The sequence below is a fragment of the Bufo gargarizans genome, chromosome 2 (genome assembly GCF_014858855.1).
Source record: "Bufo gargarizans isolate SCDJY-AF-19 chromosome 2, ASM1485885v1, whole genome shotgun sequence".
Taxonomy (NCBI): Eukaryota; Metazoa; Chordata; class Amphibia; order Anura; family Bufonidae; genus Bufo; species Bufo gargarizans.
The window spans coordinates 40,751,000-40,758,216 of NC_058081.1; the positions used below are offsets into that span (position 1 = coordinate 40,751,000).

Sequence of the window (7,217 nt, forward strand, 5' to 3'; positions counted from 1 at the left end):
AAGTGGCCTGGTCATGAAGGGGGTTTCAGCTAGCGGGGTTGAAGTGGTTAAATTGGGCCATTACAAAGTACAATTAGTTTCACTAAAATGAAGCTTTTAAACAAATGAAAAAAAACAAAAACATTATGGTTTAAAAAAAAATTAAGTTAAGGCTGTGGAAAAACAAAACAGAACAGCACTGCTCCATAGCAGACACCCGCTTGGTATAACTCATCTATTTTAACCACACAGCTCAGTCTCCTCAGAGACTGTCAAAAATTGCCATTGCTGACTATATTTCAAGTCATCATGGCGGGGTATTGGGTAAAGTTTTCAATAAGCAATAATCACGCCTCGGTTAGACCTCATTGGCTATGATACTGCCACTGCGCAAAGCTAACCTGTATACCGTCCCAGCTGCAGCAGCACACCGGACACTACTCAGCCAGCTTAGGGCGACACACTGTACGGCGTGCGGGACAGGCACTGAGGACGGGAGACATTATACTAATGACTGCATCGGCCGCTCTAGTCTTCCGTCCATCCCACGTCCTCCTCTGGCCGCACTGACGTCCATTTTACCGAAGACCAAGCATTCAGCACTTCTACTGAGGAGATGGAAGGAGATGGAAGCCTAACATGCAACTGCTGATACAACTGGTATGCAAATGAGAAAATGCATCATGGGAGTTTTTCTTCTCACGCTCCTTCACCAGGGGGATTCTGTTTTTGTTATGAGCGTTTTTCAATAAAGTTATTAAACATGGGTTGTTTAGCAGTCACATGACCCGTATCTTATTCATGAGGGTCTGCTTACTGGTGGACTGGTCCATTCTCAAGGGGGGTGTGCAGGGCTGCAGCTGTAAGGTTGCTTCTAGGGCTGAGTGAATCGCTCTGTACAGTATTAGGCCTCATGCACACGACAGTATTGCTTTTTCAGTGTTTTGCGGTCCGTTTTTTACGGATCCGTTGTTCCGTTTTTTGTTTCCGTTGTGTTTCCGTTTCCTTTCCGTTTTTCCGTTCCGTTTTTCCGTATGCCATATACAGTATACAGTAATTACATAGAAAAAATTGGGCTGGGCATAACATTTTCAATAGATGGTTCAGGAAAAAACGGAACGGAAACGGAAGACATACGGATGCATTTCCGTATGTGTTCCGTTTTTTTTGCGGACCCATTGACTTGAATGGAGCCAAGCACCGTGATTTGCGGACAAGTATAGGACATGTTCTATCTTTTCACGGCACGGAAATACTGAAATACTGAAACGGAATGCACACTGAGACACTTCAGTATTTTTTGCTGAACCATTGAAATGAATGGTTCAGTATATGTTCCGTATACTGAGCTCAAAAAACGTCCAGTATACTGAACGCAAAATACTGTCGTGTGCATGAGCCCTTAGAATGTATTGGCTCCGATGAGCTGAAGTTATTGTTTTCCCGAATTTGGGAAATGGTTTTTACAGTACAAATTAATTTATTAAAAGTTATTGCCCGAAGTCTCGCGAGACTTCGTGAAGCAATAACTTCGGCTCATCGGAGCCAATACATTCTAATAACTGACAGTTTCCTTAGAAGTGGCCTTAAAGGGGATGTTCTACACGTTTTAACCCCTTCTGAAGACAGTGATTTTTCAACTTCCTGACAAAGCCTATTTTTGCAGATTTTGACATGTGTCACTTTATGTGGTAATAACTTTGGAACGCCTTTACTTATCCAAGCCATTCTTATAAACAAAAAATCCCAAATTTACCGAAAATTTGGGGGGGAAAAAATCACAAATTTCTTAATTTGAATTGTTCTGCTTTTAAGACGGATACTGATACCTCATAAAGTAGCTATTAATTATCATTCCCCATATGTCTGCTTTATGTTTGTGGCATTTTATGAATGTCATTATTATTATTTTTAGGACGTTAGAAGGAAATTTTTACATTTTTAAGGAAATTTCCAAAATCCACTTTTTTATGGACTAATTGAGTTTTGAAGTGACTTTGTGGGGCTTACGTAACTGTGGGGCTTACCCATAAATGACCCCATTTTAGAAACTACACCCCTCAAGTTATTCAAAAGTTATTTTACAAACGTGCTTACACCTTTATATATTTCACAAGATTTAAAGGAAAATTGAGCCGAAATTTTACTTTTTCCCCCCCAGATCTTACATTTAAAGCAGTTTTTTCCTGGAAGCAGAATGGTTTAACAGCCAAACAAACCTCAATATTTATTAGGGTCCCTTCACACGTTCGTAGTGCATTGCGGATCCGCAATACACCCGGCCGGCACCCCTATAGAAATGCCTATTCTTGTACGCAATTGCGGACAAGAATAGGACATGTTAAAAAAAAAATCCGGAGCCGCGGACCGGAAGATCAGCGGCGCGCTGCGCAAATGTGGATGCGGACAGCACACTGTGTGCTGTCCGCATCCATTCCTGCCCCATAGAGAATGAATGGGACGTGGCACCCATTCTGCGGACGTGTGAATGGACCCTTACCCTGATTCTGTAGTTTACAGAAACACCCTATATGTGGTCATAAACTGCTGTACAGGCACACGGCAGGGCACAGATGAAAGGAGCGATGTATGGATTTTGTAAGGCAGATTTTGCTGGAATGGCTTTTGGGCCAGCAGGTGGCAGCACTGAATTGGATTTTATAGGGTAGTAATCTATGAATAGAATAATGGAGAAGATTCCAATACCCTATACAAACTGCAATCTGATGATTGCATGTTGGGGTCCACTTGGGCACCTTAAAAAAGTTAAGAAAAAGTTTTTAAAAATATTAAATAAATATATAAATTCAGATCACCACCCTAAAAAAAGAAAAGAAAAGAAAAAAGGGATCATAGGCATTGCTGCATGTGAAAACCCCCCGTACTATTAACACATATAAGGCTACTTTCACACTAGCGTTTTTTGCAGATCCGTCATGGATCTGCAAAGACGCTTCCGTTACAATAATACAACCGCACGCACCCGTCATGAGCGGATCCTGTTGTATTATGTCTTATATAGCCAAGACAGATCCGTCATGAACTCTATTGAAAGTGAATGGGGGACGGATCAGTTTTCTATTGTGTCAGAGAAAACGGATCCGTCCACATTGACTTACATTGTGTGTCAGGACGATCCGTCTTGCTCCACATCCCAAAACCGCTGCAGGCAACTTTATGGTGTCCGCCTCCAGAGCGGAATGGTGACTGAACAGAGGCAAACTGAGGCATTCTGACGGATACCTTTCCATTTAGAATGCATTAGGGCAAAACTGATCTGTTTTGGACGGCTTGTGAGAGCCCATGACGGATCCCACAAACGGAAAGCCAAAACACGAGTGTGAAAGTAGCCTAAAACAACGTATCCCATACGGTGAATGGCGTAATGGGGAAAAAAAGACCAATTTGGTGTCTTTTCATCACTTTATCTACCCCCAAAAATGGTATAAAAGTGATCAAAAAGTCATACACACCCCAAAATGGTAATAACAAAAACTACAGGTCAACCCGCAAAAAATAAGCCCTCCCACATCTCTGTAGATATAACTATCAAAAAGTTGTGGGGTCAGAATATGGCGCTGAAAAGAAACATTTTTGTAGTTATTTTTTTCCCCCCGTATTTAAACGCAATAAAAATTATTCATACGTGGTATCGCTGTAATCTTACTGACCTGGAGAATGAACATAACAGGTCAATTTTACCACGTAGGGAATACCGTGGAATGGCAGAATTGTGTTTTTATTAAATAGCGCCATTACAAAGTACAAGTTTCACAAAAATCAAGCCTTCAGATGGCTATGGGAACGGAAAAATAAAAACATTATGGCCTATTTCACACGGGCGAGAATGCTTGAGTTGAACGCATTGCACCTGCACTGAATCCGGACCCATTCACTTCTATGGGGCTGTGCACATGAGCGGTGATTTTCACGCATCACTTGTGCGTTGCGTGAAAATCTCAGCATGCTCTATTTTGTGCGGTTTTTTACGCAACGCAGGCCCCATACATGTGAATGGGGCTGCTTGAAAATCGCAAGCATCTGGTTTATTTACACCATGTCCCATTTGAAGCCCCCCTGATGCACCCCTAGAGTAGAAAATCCTCAAAAGTGACCCCATTTTAGAAACTACACCCCTCAAGGTATTCAAAACTGATTTTATAAACTTTGCAAACCCTTTAGGTGTTCCACAAGAGTTATTGGCAAATGGAGATGAAATTTCAGAATTTAAATTTTTGGGAAAATTTTCCTTTTTAATCCATTTTTTCCAGTAACAAAGCAAGGGTTAACAGCCAAACAAAACTCAATATTTATTGCCCTGATTCTGTAGTTTATAGAAACACCTTATATGTGGTCGTAAACTGCTGTACGGGCGCACGGCAGGGCGCAGAAGGAAAGAAATGCCATATGGTTCCTGGAAGGCAGATTTTTCTGGACTGGTTTATTTACACCATGTCCCATTTGAAGCCCCCCTGATGCACCCCAAGAGTAGAAACTCCAAAAAAGTGACCCCATTTTGGAAACTACGGGATAAGGTGGCTGTTTAGTTGGGTACATATGATTTTTGGTTGCTCTATATTACATTTTTGTGAGGCAAGATTACAAAAATGTTTAATTCTGAAATCTCCATTTGCCAATAACTCTTGTGGAACACCTAAAGGGTTAACAAAGTTTGTAAAATTAGTTTTGAATACCTGAGGGGTGTAATTTCTTAGATGGGGTCACTTTTATGGAGTTTCTACTCTAGGGGTGCATCAGGGGGGCTTCAAATGGGACATGGTGTCAAAAAAACAGTCCAGCAAAATTTGCCTTCCAAAAACCATACGGCATTCCTTTCCTTCTGCGCCCTGCCGTGTGCCCGTACAGCAGTTTATGACCACATATGGGGTGTTTCTGTAAACTACAGAATCAGGGCAATAAATATAGAGTTTTGTTTGACTGTTAACCCTTGCTTTGTTAACGGAAAAAATGAAGTAAAATAGAAAATTTGACAAAAAATAGCTGTTTTAGCACCGTTTTTTTTTTTTACTGTGTTCATTTGAGTGGTTAGGTCATATGTTATTTTTCAAGAGCAGATTCGTACGGACGCGGCAATACCTAATATGTCTACTTTTTTAAATGTATTTAGGTTTTACACTAATTTACTTTTTTAGCCTATTGTCCTAAGTAGGGGCTCATCTCTTTCTCTCTCTCTCTCTCTCACCTGGCCTCACCATTCGTACTGTCCTAAATGCAGTGTAGGCCGCAAATGTACTTTCTAGCGCAAAAGATGAGCATTTGTCACCCAACAATGTAACAGACGATTTAGTGAAATGTATTTCCCTGTCCACTATGTAGCGCAGGGGTATATCACAGCCAAAAATTGGTGAATTTCACCCAACAATGTATCAGACAAATTAGTGAAATGACTTAAAATAAAATACGTAAAAATTAAAAATAATAATCTTGATCTATGAGGTGGAGGTCCACATGGAGTAGGAGGTTGAGGAGGCGGTGGACGTAGCGGTGTAGGTGGAAGCGGTGGTGGAGCAGGACAAAGTAGCCAACATTGGTTTTTGGTTTACATTTTTATTTTGTTTAAATTAGGGTGCACCCCAAAAGAGTGGGAAATATCAAAAATACAACAATGAGCAATTGCGCTGCAGTATAAGAATGACTGGTTAAGGCCGGTATACATGTCTATTCTGCACAAGGTACAGACAAGTCCTGTGGGATCCATGCCTGGTTCATTTTAATGAACGTGAGCTTGTCCACATTGGCTGTGATGACACCCCCTGCCATGCTAAACACACATTCAGACAATACACTGGCTGCAGGGCAGGTCAGCACCTCCAAGGCGTAAAGGGCAAGCTCAGGCCATGTGCCTAATTTGGAGACCCAGAGGTTGAAGGGGGCAGACCCATCAGTCAGTACGTGTAGGCGTGTGCACACATACTGCTCCACCATGTTGGTGAAATGCTGCCTCCTGCTAAGACGTTCCATATCAGCTGGTGGTGCTGTTTGTTGTGCCGTGCTGACAAAGCTTTTCCACATTTCGGCCATGCTAACCCTACCTTCTGAGGTGCTGGTGGTGCCCCAGCTGCATTGGCGACCTCTTCCTCTGCCTTCGCCTTGTGCTTCTACTGTGCTCCCGCTGTCAGTTGGGAATGCCACCAGCAGCGCGTCTACCAGCGTGCGCTTGTACTCGCGCATCTTACGATCACGCTCCAGTCATGGAATTAAGGACGGTACATTGTCCTTGTAACGGGGATCCAGCAGGGTGGCCACCCAGTAATCAGCACAAGTTAGAATGTGGGCAACTCGGCGGTCGTTGCGGAGACACTGCAGCATGTAATCGCTCATGTGTGCCAGGCTGCCCAGAGGCAACGAAAAGCTGTCCTCTGTGGAAGATGTATCATCTGTGTCCTCTGTATCCCCCCAGTTACAGCATGCCAGACCTGCAGGGTATTGCGATAGTGAGGTCACGGTTATGGGCAATCGAGGGTTACTCACTGTTTGGAGGAGGACCCTGGGCAGGCATGCGGCAGTGAAGGAGAGGTAGACACTAGTTCCTCTGGGGCACACTCTGGATGTATGGACCAGACCTGATGGTGTATGAGGTGCCCTGGTTGTTGCAGGTATTTTGAGTGCCTGAGGCAAGGTCCCTTTAAGGATTGTGACGCCAGTGCCTGTAACGGTGGCACACCGGTTTATAGGAGTAGTAATTGAGGTACACAGATGGTAAACCAAACGTTGCTTTACTTGGTAACAGTCCAACTTTGTACATACAGTTGATAATGATGATGCAGTCCCTTTATAACAATGTTCCACAAGAAGGCTTAACTCAATACTGCCAGGTAATAATCTTGCAAGATACTTGGAGGGTAAACAGTTAATGCTTCACAGACCAGGCTGCACTATCCCCTCAGCTATTCTGGCTGGCTGGATCCCAAGGCCCGGATGCCTAAATGCTGGCTTTAATCCTTGGTAATAAATCTTCCTCCAGTATTGACCCTTGCTCCTATTTTATAGTACCTCTGCCCATCAGCTTACTTATCTGAGCTGGTTGTACTGGCTCTGCTGGGTTTATAGGTGGCTGCAGGTTGCTCCCAGGAGGTCCATTCCTACTACTGGGGTCACTTCTTCTGTGCTTGTTGGATTGCTGGTCTCCAGGCAGGCTGTACTCCTTCACTAGCCTCCTGGTGGTAAACTAGAAGCCTGGACTATCCAGCTGCATGTCAGGAGGAGGCCCTCAGCAT

The 7,217-nt window shown here is 43.3% G+C and overlaps 1 non-coding gene across 1 annotated transcript; it reads right to left on the reverse strand.

The window, feature by feature from the left end:
• Positions 1 to 236: 236 nt before the first annotated feature.
• Positions 237 to 377, reverse strand: LOC122929773. Its single transcript, XR_006388001.1, has one exon. It is a non-coding gene; the product is annotated as a U4 spliceosomal RNA (small nuclear RNA).
• Between the last annotated feature and the right edge of the window lie 6,840 nt (positions 378 to 7,217).